The sequence below is a fragment of the Marmota monax genome, unplaced genomic scaffold (assembly GCF_021218885.2).
Source record: "Marmota monax isolate L192 unplaced genomic scaffold, Marmota_monax_Labrador192_F-V1.1 WCK01_AAM20220418_F8-fsc00039, whole genome shotgun sequence".
Taxonomy (NCBI): Eukaryota; Metazoa; Chordata; class Mammalia; order Rodentia; family Sciuridae; genus Marmota; species Marmota monax.
Genome location: NW_026693602.1, coordinates 4866915 through 4883910, shown reverse-complemented (window position 1 = coordinate 4883910; position 16996 = coordinate 4866915). Strand labels below are relative to the sequence as shown.

General features: G+C 43.0%; 1 protein-coding gene and 1 long non-coding RNA gene across 2 annotated transcripts in view; one reads left to right on the top strand and one right to left on the bottom strand.

The window, feature by feature from the left end:
- Positions 1–16996, bottom strand: part of Maml3 (mastermind like transcriptional coactivator 3) — a 390401-nt gene that overhangs the window by 88163 nt on the left and 285242 nt on the right. The gene's annotated exons all lie outside the window — the stretch shown is intronic.
- On the top strand, positions 4453–15415 carry LOC124103065 (uncharacterized). The gene is made up of 3 exons (XR_006855092.2): positions 4453–4946; positions 11687–11757; positions 12259–15415. It is a non-coding gene; the product is annotated as an uncharacterized LOC124103065 (long non-coding RNA).

Below are 16996 nucleotides of genomic sequence, written 5' to 3'. Positions count from 1 at the left end.
TGCCAACATAATTTTGGAAATCAGAAAGCAGATGAATGAGTAGGAACTCATTTAGCAGAGGAAGAACAGCTAAAATCCAGAGTTTCAATGGGAGGAAAACCGAAGTAACCCAGTGCAAGTTAAAAACCTCAAAAAGCCCAGGAGTCAGAGACACGGAGCACCTCTGATGATGGGGATGTCTATGTGGCTAAAAACAGGATGACTGACTGAACATCTGTGTAAGATAAAGTTTTAGACTCTAACACCTTTGTCTCCATCCTGTGATGGAGTGACACACATCATCACGCAACTACAGGTTGAGTGGCCCTAGTCCAAAGGTCTGAATCCCAAAATGGTCCAACATTCAAAACCTTATGGGTGCCGACGAGATACCCCAAGTGGAAAATTCACACTTGACTCATGGGCCAAGTCTCAGTCAAAACAGGTGCATTAAACATGTTGTATAAAATCACCTTCAGGCTATGTATATAAGGTGCATGTGAAACATAATCCATTCCTGTTTAGATTTGGATCTCACCCCCAAGATATCTCATTATATATAAGCAAATATTCCAACCTTTGGAAAAAAACTGAAATACTTCTAGTATTTTGGATAAGGGATACTCAACCAACATTTCTCCTCCAACTTGAAAAGTCTGTGGTTTACTCCATGAAAGCGTGGAAACAGATTTGTCATAGGGACATAAAGCACAGTGGAAGGTGGGGGTATTGAACTGTAAATGACAATTAAGTGAAAATCTACAACTCAGTGGTGAGATAACTTTATTCAGCCAAAACCTCTCTGCCACTTGGCTTCAAGAACTCTGGCAGACAGAGTCATGGCTCCTAGACAGAAGACTGGCAGATACCTCTGGGAAATTAACCAGCCCACGAGACATGACTAATAGATCTTGGATTCCCCATGGCTTCTAAGCTAATGATCACCACTTGAGAGTCCTCACATGTACACAGCTAGATTGTTAATGCCTTACTCTGACTACAAGTGTCTAGGCAAAAATCATAACACAGCTGGGCCTGGTGGCACATGCTTGTAATCCCAGTGGCTCAGGAGGCTGAGGCAGGAGGAGGATCACAAATTCAAAGCCAGCCTCAACAATTTACTGGGGCCCTAAGTAACTTAACAAGAGCCTGTCTCAAAAGAAAAAAAAAAGGGGGGGCTGGGGATGTGGCTTGGTGGTTAAGTGCCTTTGATTTCAATCCCCTGGTACCAGGGGAAAAAAAAGAGAGAGAGAGAGAGAAATCACAGCACATTTGAGGAAAGTCTCTAACCCAAAATGCAGAGTCCAATAAACAAATGGAAAAGAGAAAGTAGAGAAAATATAGGCAACAGAAGAATATTTGAAAAAAAAAATCGATAAAATATTTTCAAAAAGAGTAAAGAAAAAGTCAACCTATGAATTAAGAATAGGATGTTAAACATTTAAAATAAACAAACTTTTTAAAAATAATTTTTAATTATAGAGGTATACATTATCCGTTTTTTGTTTATTTATTTATTTTTATGTGGTGCTGAGGATCGAATCCAGTGCCTCACACGTGCAAGGCAAGTGCTCTGCCACTGAGCCACAACCCCAGCACTGAAACAAAGCTTTTTAAATTAAAAATATAACAGTAGGAACAACAACAAACTAGAGAGTGGGAAGGGAAGGTTCAGAAATATTTCAAAAGGTAGAATGAAACTCAAAGAGATGGAAAAAAGAAAAGAAAATGATAACCAAATAGGGAATCAGTTCAAAAGGTACAATATCTACATAGTAGGAGTTCCACAAAGTAAGAAGAGAAAACAGTGGAGGAAATCATTAAATTATCAATGACATCGTACAAGAAAATTTCCCAGGACCAAAGGACAAGACCCTCCCGATTGAAAAGGTCTAGAAAATTTTCTGACTGATGAATGCAAAGAGGGCCACACCAGAGTACCTCACTGTAAAATTTCATAAAATCAAGAATACAAAAGAGATCCTGAACATCTGCCAAGAAATTAGAGTGGCTGTGCACTTTGGACAGCAACCCTGGAGGCCGGATGAGATGGCATGAAGTGCTTCAGTATTCCTGCTGAAAGCTATTTACAGCCTGCCATTCTATATCCAGCCTGATGTGAGAGAGAATGAATCTCTTTTCACATATAAAAGTCCGCAAAAATCTACCTCGCAAGTACTCTTCTTAGGAAGTGAGCAGAATATACACTTCACTTAAAATGGGAACTAAACCAAGCTGGGGAACACTTGGAATCCACAAACAAGAGATCCAGCGTTGACTCTAGTACAACAAAGGCTCTGGATGCCAGGTCTGCGGCAGTCTTGGCACCACAGAAGGGACCAGGTTGGGGGACTTCATGAAGAAAAAGAACTGGTTTGATTAACTCATGTTCCATATGAATTGAGAATGATGTTCATTCTGATGAGGAGTCTGTGAATGATTTCAGGATAGGAGCAGAGGAGACCGAACAAGAAATGCAACCGATACTTGCAGGAAAGCTGAAGTCGTATGCAAGAGCAATGTCATCGAAATCGACCATTTGGTTCAGCTGTGAATAGTATTTATCTAGACGTAATACACACAGACACACACATTAAATACTAATCTCGTCCAAAGTTGTGATATAACAATAATTGGTAAGATGAAAGGTGAGGAAGTGGGTTTGAGAGGTGGAAGGATGATGGGTAAATCCCTATTTTTATGGTCGGGAGTCAATAGGTAATTTCAAAAACACAATAATCAAGAGACAACTGGGGGAACACGCTATTTAGGAAGACAGAGGTTCATATCAGAAGAAGTGGCTGAAACACTTCAAAGATTTGGGGAAAAGAAACTGTGATGGGGAACATACTTTATATACAAAGATATGAAAAATTGTGCTCCATATGTGTAATAAGAATTGTAATGCATTCTGCTGTCATTTTTTTAAAAAAATAAAATCAATTAATAAAAGAAAAAAGAAACTGTGATGGGGAAGGGTTGGGGCAGTGCTGATACTTTTCATCATATACACTTTGCAGAACTCATACCTAACTGTTGCTTAAGATACTGACCGAAGAACAAAAGAGCCAATGAATTCCCTTGAACACCTACTCAGGATGAAGGCAGGTGGGTGTGACTAATCCCTCAGGCTTTGGCAGCCATGCTGTGAGCATTTCCCACATGGAGAAAGAACTTCCAAACTGCTAGTGTTGCTCCTAGTGAATCTGTGCCCACATTTGTCTGGTCTTGATATGTGGCTTCTGGGTAGACAGGACCAAATTGCAATGAACCATGTGGTTCAGATAACGTTTCTGTATGCCTCTGCTGGCTGAAAGGTGGGTGCAAACCCCTAACAGTTTCTAGGCTCATAGGGTGTCCGAGAGTTTTCTGAATCCCACTTAACATCTCAGTCCTGTGACTTCCCACTCTGGACTCTCTCCAGAATCGTCCAGCAAATGACATTCCTTCATTTAGTAAAGCGGGCAGGAACTGAAGTGATGAGAGATCTGGGTGATGAAGACAAAGGAAAACTTCTACAGAGAATTTTACATGCTATTACCATGGCGTACTATAGAAATGAAAAGGTATTGTTAGGGTTTAGAGTCTAATGAGGAAGCGTCAGATAAGCCAAGGAAAAGTCTCCGAATGTAAAATATAATTATCTGGAGGAGAGGTAAGTGTGCTTGGATTTAGAGTACATGAGAGCCAAAAACCTAATTTTGATGAAATGAGACTGTAAATTTGGCTGTGGGAAAGGCAGACTGGGAAGCTAGAAGGCTCCACTTCGGAATAAGAGACAAACAGGCCTGTTCTGTAGGTTAGTGTCCACGCCGTCTCCACAGAATGGATGGCTTGTCAATTGGGAAGTGAGGAAAGGTGGGATCCTGAGTGTATGGTGTTGTTAGAGGAAACTCTTTTTGAGGATTGAATCATTTTTCTTTAAACAGGTAGATATGTCTGTTGTATGAAAACAGCCTACACTTACTGACCGCTTATCATATGTGAGACCCTGTTTTAAGCTCTTTATGAATACTAGCTTTTTTAGTGCTCAAAACAATCCGATGATGATATATGTATGAGACATTAAAGTCTCCATTTTATAAAAGAAAAAAAATTAAGACACAAGGAAATTAATTACTCGAAGAATACAGGAAATAAGTGGCCAAGTGGAATTCAAAACCAAGGCTCTTAACATATCAGACTCTATAAATTATAAATTTAATATAATTAACAGCATTCGGAGACCTAGGCAGAAGATATCTTGCATCAGTGGGGCATTTTTTTTTTTAATAGGTAACATTGTGTTTGGTATTAGCTTTATCTAAACTCCAGGTCGGGTTTCTAGAATTCAACTGGGATGAAGTTAAAAAGTTTCAGCGTCGAACTCAAGTTTTCTCTGAAGATGAGTTTTGGCAATCAGATCCAGGCTCCCTCCCTTGCCTGCAATTCATCTTCGACCTCAGGAGATAACAGCAGCTTGCACAGTAACACTGCAACAATAAGGATGACGATGAGCATAGTAAATAATACTTCTAACGCTTGAACCCTCGTGCACCAGGAGAAAGGAAAACACTCGTTGCATTGAATGGAAGAAATATCGCATCTGTGCGTAGATTCACCCCCAGCCCCAATATAATTCTGTGCAGGCGGCCAAGCTCTGAGACCTAGAAATGGTGAGTCATTGGGGAGGGGGGGAGCAGAGATAAAAATAGAGATGTTGATTGCATTGTTACTAATTCAGTGGAGCCCAGGCAGCCCCAGCCTGCTGGTGAGTCAACCGCATGACAAGACGACAGAAAAAAGAAAAGAGCTGGATGCTCCTTGGGGCCCGTGCAGAGGGGCCGCGCATGGCTACATCAGTAGCTTCACGCCAAAACAGACCCACAGCGTCGAGGCTGCGGCGTGGTTCAAAAACCAACAAGAGGAAAGTGCCGAGGAGCGATGAAGGGGCTCAAATCGATGAGCAGCAGCGCCCTGACCCTCCGGTAAAAAGCTGCCTTTTGTAAGAATCCCGGTTGTGGGGGATGGGGCTGCAGAGCAGGAGCTTAGAGGCCAACTCACAAGGTTCAAACAGAGTATTGTTCTCTCTGGGGCATAAGGCTTACTGTGATTCCAGACATGTCGCCATGGCAGCGGTGGGGGAGGGAGGGAGAGGAGGAGGAACAGATGGGGGTCACCGGGTCCTATTTCTCATGCAAGGGCCCCACTGCCCGCCCCTTTCTCCGGGACTCCAGTGTTGTGGCACCTTCTCTCAGGACCAGGACGCCACTGGTGTTGGCTCAATTCGATTGAATACATCTTCCCCAGTTCCCACCACGTGTAGGCCTTCCCCTTCCAATTAAAATACCCAGCTTCTGCCTTGGAAAGCTGAAAGCAGGAAAAAAAGACCTTGTTTTCATACACTCAAAGCTTATCTTTTCTTATTCCCAAACTATATGGCTTAGAGGTTAAGAATATAGAGCCACATGGATGGGATATAATGAATGAATGCATGTGAACTTGCTTGTGGTCTGTGAGAAGGAATCAGGCATTCCCAAGCTTCCTTAGAATTCCTATAACAAACTTTCCCCTTGAGTTTCTTACTTGTGTATCTCCCTGCTGGTTAATCTTTCTGAGGCATCCCTCTGCCATGATGTTCCATGGTGACCCAACCTCCTTAGCTTGGATTTCAGTATCTGCCATACCTGCTCCTCATCCCTCCTATTAATCTTCTTCTAACCTTCCAATGTCCTTCCATGTTCTTGGAAGGACATAATAGGTAGAATGAATGAATGAATGAATAATAAAAGAGGCAGATGCATGTCAAAAACTCATTTCTATCTCCATCCTTTGGCTCATATGGTCACTGTATCTCTCTTTGAGAATAATTTTTTCCTTCGTTTTCACTCATGCAATTTCTACCAAGGTCTAGTTCATAGCTCCAGGGGATCTTAAATTCTGTATGATCCAAATAAAATGCATGATCTCCACCCTCTGTCTCTCAGTGTCTGGGACTATCACCCTCAATCTAGGTTTACAAGTTGGAAACCTGGGCTCTGTCCTGCCACATCCCTTTCCCTCAGTCCCCACTTCAAAGTATCACCTCTCCCTGAGGCCCCACCTCCTTAATATTGGGATTAGTTGAACTTCATTCACTTTCTTCTGTCTCCATATCCTATTATTCCGTTCTATCAGTTATTAAACTGAAGAACTGAAGTCATTTCCAATAAGTCTTTCCATGTCCACTGCCCTCCATAGTTTTGTGGTCAGAGGAAGCTTTGAAAATGCAAATATGATCCTCTCACACTCCTGATCATAACTCTCCAGTAGCTTTCTCCCATTCTTAGGACAGTGGGCAGGATCCTTACCACAGGCCCTGAAGCCCTCTGCCTCCAGCGGCTTCTAGCCTGGCCACACACCACTTTCTTTGGGTCCTCTGCCTTGACCTGGCAGCCCCCGCCCCATGCTGTGTCCCTTCCAGCCTTGGGGCTTCACTGCACTATTTCTTCTGGCTCATCTCAGCCCCTGCCCCACCTCATCTGCTGATACAGTGGCTCTCGAACTTCAGGGTCCATCACAATCGCCTAGAGGGCTTATTGAAACCCACAATGCACAATGGACTATTATTCGACCATAAAAACAAATAAAATTCTGTCATCTGCTGTAACGCAGATAGAACTAGAAGACGTTATGTTAAGTGAAATAAGTCAGGCACAGAAAGACAGAAACCTCATGTTCTCACTTATACGTGGAAGGTAAAAAGTTGATCTCAAAGAGGTAGACAGCAGAACAGTGCTCTGACAACCTGGGAAGGTGTGGGGAGGGGGGGTGGAGAGAGGATGGATCATGGGTACAGGTTGACGATGTAGGAGGAATGACTTCTAACATTCTACAGCACAGTAGGATAACTGTGGTGCACCATATTTATTTGAAAATTTCAAGATAGGTAGTAGAAAGATTTTGAAAGTTGCCAGCACAAAGGTATAAGTCTGAGGTGATAGGCCTATTACCCTGATCTGATCATTATTGTATATATATGTATTGAAATGTCACACTGCACCCCATAAATATGTACAATTACTATGTGTCAGTTAAAATAAAAATGTTTAAAAAAAAAGAAGAAAAGAGACGTGCAGGTGAATAAAATTTCTCAGACGTACAAAAACCAACTAATCAACCAACTTCCATGGCAGGAACCAGCCCAGAGTTTCTGAGTTAGTAGATCTGAGGAGGGACCCCACCATTTAGACTTCTAACAAGTCCCCAGGTGCTGTTTGTTGATGCTACTGGTCCTGGAACTACACTCTGAGAATCGCTGCCCTTGGCACCTTCTACAGGTTTTCTGGGTCTCTGAGAAGCCTTCCGTGCAGGTCACTCCCTTGGTGAGGTTACACAAGTTTATAGCCGTCTGTGTATTTCCTTCATGATACTGCTCTAATTAAGGGCTGTAATTATACATCTGTATAATTATTTCATTAACTCTGGTCTCTGCAGTTAGACTCATGGGCATGAGGTTAGGGACGTCTGTTTTCTGTCCCCAGTGTTTACCAAGTACCTGGCATATAGTGTATGCTCGTAAATAATTGTTAAGCAGAGAAATTCTTCCATGAAGTTCTCTGGCTAGGTACATATCACCATCCCTTCTCATGCATGATTATTTTATTTAGAAAAAGCCCATCCCCTCTCAAAGAGGTTCCCTAAAATAGGGGAACCACCAAACACTGTTAACTACCTACGATAGGTGGAGAAAATTTGTTGAAAGCAGAGAAACTGTTAGGAAAAATATAGCACCTGCTGTGTAGCTCACTTCTTGATGGATCTTATGCAGAAGGAACCTAGTGCAGCACTAAAATGTAGCACAAACTCAAAATACTAGCTGGTCGTGTGGTTTTGGCTGTATCCTCTGTATGAAGTTCCTCAATAGGTCATGTTTGTCCTCAGGTTTGGCTCAGGGAAGATGGGTTGTGATGTGTACAGTCATCTGAGTGGCCAGGTGGGCAAGGCTACCCCTAAGCTGGGATTTTACTTCTTGTGGTCTATTTTCTTCCAATTGGACTATTCTGCCACCAGGAAAGCGGTCATGGGTACTTAGAATGCTATTTTTTAAACACCCAAGTATTCTCAGAGATATGATTATGAAAACAAGATTAGAAAAACACTCAGGTGTAATTAGATAGCTTTCTTAAAAATGCTTGACTCAGATTTCTCTCCAATCTAATCCTATTCAGGTTTAAAGACCTTTTTTTTTTTTTCATCTGACCCTGAGCGTTGACATTTTACACTTTAAATCTGAAGTTCCTTCCAGGCTGGATGCAATGATTCACACCTGTGATTCCAGCGACTTGGGAGGCTGAGGCAGGAGGAGGGAAGTTCAAGGCCAGCCGTGGCAGTTTAGCAAGATCTTTACCAACTTAGTGAGACCCTTTCCCAAAATTAAAATAGGAAGGTCTATGGATGTAGCTCAGTGGTAAAGTAATACCCAGTTAAAAAAAAAAAGTCCTTCCAGGACATATATAATTCTCACGTACAGCCTGTGTTGGAGAATATACTCATTCCTGTAGTATTAAGATAATATTTTGATGACCTGGACTTTCTCAGGCAGTCAGTGGTGCTGAGTTCAGCACTCAAATACTCTAGCTGCTGCCTTTCCATATCTTACTCCAGTACAAAGAAGTTACCTCATTTATTCACATGATCACAATAAGGAAGGATGGCAGAGGTGTGTCTCCATGTTGGCTCTGCCAATCCCCATGTGCCATTTTCCTGATGGGGTCAGACTCTGTCCGTCAATCCATCCACTTGCTTCCACATTTTGGCAATGAAGTAACTGTTGCACAAATTATATAAATACCCCTGCTTTTCTTTTGAAGGGACATGAAACTACAAAACTATCAGTGTATATCAGACTATAACTTGGTAAAATATGTTTTAAGGTAAAGGAAAAGAAAAGAAATATAAAGTAGTTCGAAGTTAGATATTCAGCTATCCCATGATTTCATTAGGAACTTTGATGAGAAAAAAGTCTCCATTGCTAAATTTTCCTCTAAGTTCTTAAAATTTTTACTCCAAATTCATTTATGGGAGCAAGTGCTTATTTTCCATCTCACAAAACCAAAAATCCAGTCTCAAGTTGTTTATATTCTTGCTTTTTTAAAAATATTAGGATTAGGAGTACTTTTTCAAGGTCATTTGAATCTGTGTTTTTCTAGATTGCAATCCTAATTAGCCCCAAATAAATGTAATTTTCTTTGCTCTTGAAAATAAAAAAGGAGGAAAAAATAATGGGATTGTAGGTAATTTTATATTCCACCTTTTGTCACTTATTATATCACAGATCCCATGTTATTAATACTCTACTAAAATACTTTAATAGTAGATGAGTATATCATAAATTATTTAACAAATCTTCTACTTTTGGTCATGTAAGTTTTTTCCCTCCCAGTTTTTCACTACTATTCATAATTCTAGAGTGAACATCCTTATAGATACTTTTCAAAAAATTATATCTATGATCATGTTCTTAGGATAATTTTTTTTTCCAGCAGACTCACTAGGTCAAGGGGTAGGAGTACTCGGAGGACCTTTTTATACTGCTGAACTGTTCCATGCTTGTTTCTTATATGGAAGCTGGTGTTGGGAGGTCCATAGGAACTTTGATGTTCCTATGAGAAACCTCATAGTCCAATTGATTGGAAGCAGCAAATTCTATTACCAAAGCAAATCTGCTGTTCCCTTCTTACAAGAATGGAGTATTTTGTCTGCATGTATGGAGCTGATCACCAGGTTTCAGTTTAATTAGATGAACTATTTATTGCAATGGTTGTGAAACATATGTACCAGGTCACAAGCTAATCTGAGTTAAGAAGGGTCTGGTGGCAAGATTTGTCATTCTACCACAGGCTGCCCAGGAGAAGAGAGGAGGCGGAGAGGAGGAGAGTCAGGGAACTTGGCCTGGGAATTGGAACCCTGAGTTCAAAGCCTGATGCTTGTAGCTTGGTAGGGAGATAACTGTGAGCCAGGCTCATTTTCCTGATTTATGCAATGTGGACAATAATGGCTCTGTTCAAAAGATGAGTTGGGATTAAGTGAGGTAGAGGGCCTCATCACAGCACCATGTGAATTGTAGGCATGCAGGAAGTAGTTAGTTTTGAAAATTAATTCCATGCTCACAATTGCCTATGGAACTTCAATATTTGGGGAGTACTTGGAATCAGAGAATAACCAGAAACAAACCATCTATTTGGGACCAGAGGTTTCTAAAGTTCACACAGGATTTTAGCCCTTTTTGTTGTTAAGGCAAATGGAAACGCACTGAGTACCACTGGCTGTGGCAGCCACGGCTGGTACAACAGAAAGAATGAACTGTGGCTGCTTCCCAGTCACTCTCCTCGTGGGTCTGGGGCCTCTGTGTGTCCACACCCTGGGGGTTTGCGTATGTGCCCTGTTCTGGGTGGAAGGCAGAATTCCCAGGTGGCCTCGATAATGGCTGCCCTCTTCACCTTCCTGCACCCCTTTTCCCATCGCACTTACGGCATCTTGCATGCTATACAATTTATGCTTAGTTATTATGTTTAATGTCTAGAATGTAAGCTGTACAAGGCCAGCCAGGGGTCTACCTTGTTTATCCATTGATACATGTTAAGCACCTACCTCAGTGGCTGGCACACAACAGGTACGCAGTGTTTGTTTAGTGAATGAACATTTATCAGCCACTCTAATTCATATTCCTGTTGAGTAACTGATGAGTCCACAGGTCCAAACTTGCCTCCTCTTTTGGAAGCATTTGCCCTCACCTCCCACTCCTCAGACTCACCACGCTCCCCCTGTCCACAGCAGGGCTGGTTCTGACACTGCCGAGCAATCACTGTCACTTGGTAAAATTGAGGAGGAAGTGAAATACTTAGTGAAGCAGAAATTCCAGAGGTCAGTAGACTGGGTTGTTTTTACTTAACTAATGATGGCCATTGGCCCCCCAGCCCACCTTGGTATTTATTTCAGAAGCCAAACAGACCAGTATATGATCTTGTTCTGTGATTCAAGAATAGTCAAAAAAATTTTGACACTGTTTTAAAATCCTTCTATTGCCACTAAGTATGATCAGGGAAAATCCTACCTCAGATGCCTTTCTATCCTCAGAATGCCTTGCACATTTGTGTATGTTTGAGAATAGTCTCGAAGGTATGCAAGAGAACAGAGAATAAAAATAAAATCACGCTGAAACTGGGGATCTCTCATCTTCTCCTAGTTGCTGAGAGGTATAATGAGGGCAAATACATAATTTTCCACCCAAACCAGGACAAATGGCATAAACTGGGACAGACTGTCTTGGGCAAATTATACAGATGGTTGCCTTGGGTCTAATCTGCTTCCATCATGCTAGGAGATGGGAGAGAGCTAGCAAAGATCCTTGTGTCTGAGATATCACAGCCCTGTGGTTTGCATCCCACCCGGTTTGAATTCAAGGGTCACAGATGTTGATCAAAATATTCATATTGTCAATTTGCAGTAATTTCACTAGTTTGTAAGTATCAGGCAAGAATGTTCAATAATTGACCTAGCAAATGAATGTATTTCCCCCCATTAGTTTCCGACTCTTCAGCATGACAATATCAGATACCCTGTTAAAGAAAAGGCCCCGTTCAAGCTGTGGAACTGACGGCTTCTATTCCTCCTTGGAGACGCATCTGCCTACTTACCACCCCCGCCCGGTACCCCCCTCCGTCCCGACCAGGCCTCTCTTTTTCAGTTCTTGCAGTACAATCGGAACAAGTGAAAAAGGACCCTGATTTTTCCAGAGGGACCACGCAGTCTGAAAAGGTACATCTTCAACATCATTAGCGGTTCATCTTCTGAAACCTCCGGGCAGCCCCTAGGCAGCCCCCCTGCAATCGCCCAGCCCCCTCCCACCGCCACCCCTAGCTTTTGGTGTCGGCTTATCAAATTAATGAAGCCTATCCAGACGGGAGGAAGTGGGGTAGAAGACAGTGGTTTAAGAACAATTCTGTGCAAACCCCTCCCTCCCTTAAAAAAAAAAAAGAATGGGGGAAATCAGAATTTCTTTCTCTTAGAATGGGAAGAGGGAAGGAAAATGGGATTGGGGGTGGGGCGGGGGTGGCTGTGATTGTCTCCTAGTCCCTGAAGGAGGAGGTGTCTATTTCCTTTCCCTGACTGAACATTTGCATGTTAAAAAGGCGCAGTTCCTTTGTGGGCAGGATTCATCAGGGCCACATTTTCTACTTGAAGGGGCAGAGTGCGGGCTCTGGACTCCAGGTAAAGGAGAGAGCAACTTCCTAACCCTCCCTCTCACCTTTTTATCAGTTTCCTCTACCACACGGCGGCTCTGGGAGGCCAGAGTGAGATTCCTGTGACACTGTGTGCAGCGTGTTGGCAGGTGGCTCAGGGCTGGTCCCACCCCGCTGGCGGCATAAGCTGGAAGCCACAGCCACATAAGCTGCACAGCCCCGGTGGCATGAGGCGGTGCCATTAGAGTCTCTCCATTTCCCCGTATCCCGAGAAGCAATTTTCAGGGTGAGGCACGGAAACTTATCAACATCTCTCATCACATCACGTCACTGACCTAAATATAGACAATGACTTCAAGGAAGAGAGCCGGGAAGAAGTTGCAAGTTCTTTTACACCTGCAAATGCTGCAGAGAGCTTCAAACAAACTGGCAACGAGGAACAATAGATAACCAGTCAGATGTGAAGGGAGCAGAGAGGCTGTTCTAGAATGATGGCTGTGATCAGGCCATTACGGTTTCCCAGCATAACATCAATCCTCATTTGTAACCCAGGGTGGAGATAGCACTGAGGGAGCAGCTCTGGGTCCCTTGCCAGCTTTTCCACGGGGAGCCCTGCGGGAAGAAGGGGGCATCTGCCACAGATCTTCCTGGCTGAGCGGGGCTGGTCTCTTCACTGGGTAGTGCAGGGCTCTGATTCAAAGAGGCAGGCACTCACTTGACGGGAAGCCATTTCTTTCCCACCCAAGAAGAGCACTGTGCAGTTTTTGTGACCAACAGCCTTCCCCAGCAGCCACTTGGAGCCACCCCCCTGTCTGGCCTTCCCCTGTGGCCTCCTGTGTCAAAGCCCTCCTCCACTCTGGAAGGCAGAAGTGCCCTGGATCTCTTGTGTCTGCCAAGAGGGGTGTCAGCCAGGGTCATTCTCTCTCCCAGAACCCATTCAGAATCTTGAAGGACATGTTCATAAGAGTGCTTACCTTACGGATGTGCGCATTATTCACCCGCCAGGTGAGCGGAAGGGCTGTATTAGCAGCTTTTATGAACATGAATCCCATGTCTAGGGACATTGGGAAAGACACCCGAGCCAAATATTAAGTGTAGCTAGGCTAGTGACGTCAGCAATTAGGACACAATCGTGGGCAATCATTGTGGAGGAAGAGTCACCTGTCTCTCACATGCTTCTAATGTTCTTCCTGTTCACTCAGATAACTATCTGCGTAAGAACTGCTGCGGGGAGGCTCCAGAGGCAAGCTAATTGCCTGCTGTTAGGGAACCAGCGAGCCACTCCAGACTGGGGCTGTCCACAACTCCGTCATTTAGGCTAAAACACAAGCCCATGCTCTTCTGTGTGCGCAGAGCATCCATAAGTGCAGCCATCAATCTGTGACCTCAGAGAGCACATAGCTGACCCCAGCAGAAGCAGATGCTACTGTGGCAAGGAGAGCCCTGGCCCTTGGCAAAGTAACAATGCAGAAGAATGGAAAGAACAACACCACACATGAGGTAAGAGGCCAAGGCAGCCCTGCACCTGGAGTAAAACCACGGCTCCAGGAAGAGACAGGACAACAAGCCACCCGAATGCTCCAGCCAAACCAAATGACAACCAGGAAAAGATGCTGGCTCAAGAGGAGCCCAAGGTCAGAATCCCCACCAGGGACAGTTTGGGCAGGGACATCTCGGTGACTTTCCTGACATAGTGACCCTCTCTGTGGCTTTTACTGATGTTCTGGAAAGTGAGGCTGAGTCAGAGAGAGGAAAATAAGAAGCTGTATGCAAAAAACAAAAAATAAAAAACCAAAACCATCCCCAAAGGGTAGCAGAAACAGTGGCTGTGGATTACAAATGTCAGTTTAAGGGGATCCACCATAATAGAAATCTAGTTGCTCTGTTCTGTGCAATGGGAAGACTCTGGCACTGGTGGTTTCTACAAAGGGCTTTCCACCTAACTGGGTTCAGAGTCTGGAAGATCCTGACAGTGTTTCACTTCTATAGGGCTTCCGCCTCCCTCCACAGACCCTGGGAAATATACTCTCTGGGATAGGTGAATGCAATTAAAAATTACAAAAGACTATCAGGGGGAAAAAAGCAATTTGGTCAAGAAGAAATATGCCCAGAGTCATTTTTTTTCCAATCCAATATCTTTGTTAATTAAGCATTTTCCAACCTATGATGAGAATACTAATAGTAATCGAATACTTACTACTCATTACTAATAAAACATATTTGTGAAATGGAAATGTAATGTGCCTATTTCCAAAATGTGGTTATAAATGACTTACTCTAAGCCACAATTTAAAGTGGTTTGAGAAATGAGTCTTTAATAAAGAATTGATGAGGAACGATGACTGTTGGAAATAATTCTATTTGGTAAGATTATGTGGTTTGCTATGGCAATTTGAGCTGAGGTGATTGCCTCCAAAATTACTGCAAGTAACTAATATAGGGAAATTTAATTGATGATAAATACAGTGGTGGTATGTCAACTCTTGAAAAAGTGAGCATGTAATTGAACAATTCAGCATCATCTTGTTTGCTAATTATACTTGGAGTCATTACAGCGTTGTCAAGATGTTATTTGTCTGACACGTTTGCACATAGTAGGGATTTAAAAGGTGAGTGAATAAGTACCTATAATTAGTCCTTGATGTGGATTCCTATATACAATTATAGTTAATCATAAACCCATTAACATTTAGGGGAAAAAAAACCAATTATAATATGGCTTAGGATAGAGCCATAATAGCATTTGTAATAGTCAGTGAAGTGATATTCAGCATGGTCAGGCAGCCTGGATGTCAGGTTGTCACGATTTGTCCTGAGCTTCTTAGAAGGAAGAAACAAAACAACGAACAACTCACCAAAGCTCACTTCTCTTTTTTAACCGTCTTACTACACTAACGGGTCAGGGTGTCTTGACTTGAGCAAAGCATTTGTTGGTACTTCCTTGGGATCCCTTTGCGCAGGGAAGCTGTGCCCTTGTAGACCTGGACAGATGTCATGCACACAGAGACTCCCATCGTAACACAAAGGTTTGTCCTAAACTGTGAAACCCGAGGGAATAAAAAGGCCCAGGCCATCAAAGAGCTGAAAGGCTAGTGAGGCCTGACCAAGAACAAACAGCTGAAGAGAACAGGATAAATGATCAATGGCGCCGTGGACCAGCGCTTCAAAGACTGGGCTGCAAGTGGGCCAGGGAGGGCTTTCTAGAAGTGACGATTGTTTGTGTTTGTTTGCAATTATTATTTTTTTTATTGTAAAGAATCAATGGCCTTTACTTAATGTGAAAAATAAGCAGAACAAAGATGCTCATGGACTGTTGTTGGCCCCACACTTTGGACGCAAGGTGGAAACCCTTTGCTGGGCAGCCTCCTTGTCTCCCTGTGGCTCTTGAGTTAAGTCTTAAAGGAGGAGTAGAAGTTTATGAATTAGATCAAGTGTTGCTGGAGGCTTCCACGCAGAGAAACAGCCTGTGTGAAGACATGAAGAACCTATGTTGGAGCAAGTGCTGAGGTAGACCCCGGAGAATAAGAGGTAGGGCCAGGGCATGACAGGGAACAATGATGAAGTCTTGTGACAAACCAAGGAGAATGGATTCTACTGGGCAGTAGTGGACGGCTCTGAATGGATGCCGTTCTTCATCTGTGTTAGCCGTTTGTATACCGGCATCGCAACCAGGAAGAATGACAATTACAAGAAAAAAAAATATCTTACCAGACCAGCAAAGATAAATATTAAAGCCTGAATACACAGCTTCATAAACACTAACTACTCTGTTCTGTGCTAGAAAAATCTTGTCTATATGTGTTTTATGTTAAAAGATGTGAGATCTGTAATTGATTCAAGCACTGTTAGGCTGAAGTCAAAAAAAATGTGATAATTGTTAGTGAACTCTGACATTTAGTGACATTTGGAATTTTATATATGGATCTAAAAATCTCATAAAAAAGGTGTCAGTTGTTCTGAGCATGTCAGAGAGAGGACAGTCTCTGTGACAATGGGTCAGGTAATCAGGCCTACTTGAAGGGACTGGAAGGAGCTGGCAGTGTCTGAGTTGGAGAGGAGATGAGAAATACAAAGGCATTGCTTGGCCCTCTGGAGATTGCATGTGAAAAAGATTTACCCCGTGTTACAACATAGGACCAAGGTGGAGAGTGAGGAAGGACTGAATGTGAGGAAGGACTTTGAAATCACTCCATATCCAAAAAGTACGAGTGAGGACAAGCAAGGACTCCCGGAGAGTTCAGGAGAAGATTCCTGACTTTGGCCAGAGTTTCGCATAGATGACCTTGACAGTCCTTTCAACCCCTCTATTCTCTAAAATGTCAGTAGATCCTGGCTGTATCCGGAATCTCTAATCTCAAAGTAAACCAATGGTCCCATTGGTTGGTGTCTAGTTTGTGTTAAAATACAAATATTTTTTGCACAGTTGGTCAGTTTTGGAGGTGGATCAAAAAGTAAAACATGTTCCTCCTATGGTCTGTCCTTTCCAGGAGAAAATGTGCAACACCACCCCATGGATCAACAATCGTTGATCGTCCGAGCCCAATTTGGCATTCATTAGGAAGCAGAAATGATGCAGAAATAGTTATGCTAATATTGAGCTTATAAAGTACCTCGAGGATAGAAGGATTCCTTTGCCATATGAAACCAAAACAACAAAAGCCAGGTTGACAGAGTGTGTGGAGTCCCTCAGGTACTCCTCGTTCTGGCTGTTGGGCTGTAGGGAGATAGGCAAAAAAAGAAGAGATGATTTCTCTTTCAAATGTGTACCAATGGCAGAGTCAGGGCCACCCAAACCCCTCAGAGAATAGGGAGGT